This window comes from Poecilia formosa, unplaced genomic scaffold (genome assembly GCF_000485575.1).
Source record: "Poecilia formosa unplaced genomic scaffold, Poecilia_formosa-5.1.2 Scaffold66, whole genome shotgun sequence".
In the NCBI taxonomy this organism is placed as follows: Eukaryota; Metazoa; Chordata; class Actinopteri; order Cyprinodontiformes; family Poeciliidae; genus Poecilia; species Poecilia formosa.
Window position 1 is genome coordinate 1889299 of NW_006800005.1, and position 2202 is coordinate 1891500.

Genomic DNA, 2202 nt, shown 5'->3' on the forward strand with positions numbered 1-2202 from the left:
GCTCCAGCTCCGTCCACGTCTTCAGCGTCTACCTCAGTTCCGTTCACGTCTTCTGCATCTGCTCCAGCTCCGTCCACGTCTTCAGCGTCTACCTCAGTTCCGTTCACGTCTTCTGCATCTGCTCCAGCTCTGTCCACGTCTTCAGCGTCTACCTCAGCTCCGGCCACGTCTTCAGCGTCTACCTCAGCCACGCCTCTAGTCACCGTTGCTACAGCCTTTCCGTCGTCTTCGGGACCAGTACTACTTCCAGTCACTGCTGCTGCGGACGTTGCGCCCCTCGCCGCCGCAGCAGACTCTACGCCTCCCGCTACCACAACAGCCTCTCCGCTTCATGCTGCCAGCCCGCATTCAGTCCTCACCTCTTGGTGCTCCCTCTGAGTTTCCTAGTGCTCTCTTTGAGTCTCCTAGTTCTCCCTTTTAGTTTCCTAGTGCTCCCCCTGAGTTTCCCAGTGGTCCCTCTGAGTTTCCTAGTACTACCCTGAGTTTCCTAGTGCCCTCTTTTAGTTTCCTAGTGCTCTCTTTGAGTCTCCTAGTTCTCTCTGAGTTTCCTAGTGCTCCCAGGTTTCCCAGTGGTCCCTCTGAGTTTCCTAGTACTCCCTTGAGTTTCCTAGTGCCTCTCTGGGTTTCCTGATGCTTTCTCTGAGTTTCCTAGTGCTCCCGAGTTTCCTAGTACTCCCCTGAGTTTCCTAGTGCTCTCTTTGAGTCTCCTAGTTCTCTCTCTGAGTCTCCTAGCACTCCCTCTGATTTTCCACCTCCCAGTGCTCTCTCAGAGAAAACCATCACTCATCTCCTACCTGGGTCTGCTGCGTTCTCTCTCACCACCATCACCCGGATTTCATGACAGACACTCTTTAAACTAAATGCATAGGTTTTTCTCCAGGTGCTCCGGTTTTTCCTTTAGGAAAAAAAAGTGATTAGATTAATTAATCTCTTAATCTTAACTCTGTGTCTCACTCACTGACTGTTCACAAAGGATATGAACTTATTTCAGATTCTTAATGGGGTTTTTTTTTGGAACACACTCCTTAAATGGCCTCATACAATGTCTTCCAGCCCTAGTGTTTATTTATTTTCTGTCTTCTTACTTGTCTTAATTTTTAACTGGTCATAGAATATGACCAGTCTCTCTAAACTGGAGTGTCTTCCTGTTAAAAGGAAGTTGTTTAAGTGTTTAGGCTAATTGGTCTCTTAATTTTACCTCTCTCACACACTCATAACTATTGGACATACAAAACAAATCTGAACTGAACAAAACTGTTTCTTTCTAGCACACAGTCATTAATGGCCTCATACAATGTCCTCCAGCCTTCCATTTCTATTTGAAATAGGCTTCTTCAGGACGCCATTAACTAAACAAAAAAAAGTGTGATTATATCACTAAGCTGAACACACCAACTGCATTTAATCATATTTTCAATTTTACTGATATTTATTGGTGTTCTTGTGGAAAATACAGTGGTGAAAATAGAAAAAATTATGTCCAATAAATCAATAAATCAAATTTTATTTGTATAGCACATTTCAGCAGCAAGGCATTTCAAGGTGCTTTACTTAATTAAAGAAGAAATAAAAACAGTATGTGAGTCTTCCACTTATTCATAATGACTATATCTCCCCAGGATGTCTCTCCTCAGTCTGTTTTGGTTGTGTGACTGAGAATATCATCACTCACCAACCAATAGTCTAATCTGGATTTACATGTTCCATTTGGTTTATACTATGAGAAATCTTTAATGGCTGGATTAAATTCTCTCCAGATAGCATGTAAATTATTACTAACTATAAAACCGTTAATGATTTTATTATACTGGGTACTCTCTATCCTAGCGGGCCATCTATCCAGCCACTCGTTTGGGGTCAGATTCCAATCTCCTCCCATCAATAAAAATTCTGTAGAGTATCGACTTTTTAAATCAGCAGTGACATTGGATAGGTGTAACAACATCAACAGGTTCTGGTTATTGTTATTGTACCCATACACGTTAATCAATATAACAAAAACATCTTCAATTTTTACCACAACTATCAACCAGTGACCCTCTGTGTCAGTCTGGTGGGTCAAGACATCTCCAGGGAAGTTGTTAAAGCAGATCGCCACGCCTGCAGATCTTGGGGAGCCGTGGCTGAACAGGATCTTGTCGCCCCATTATTTCAACCAGAATGAAGAGTCTGTTTCTGTGGAATGAGTCTCTTGTAAAAATA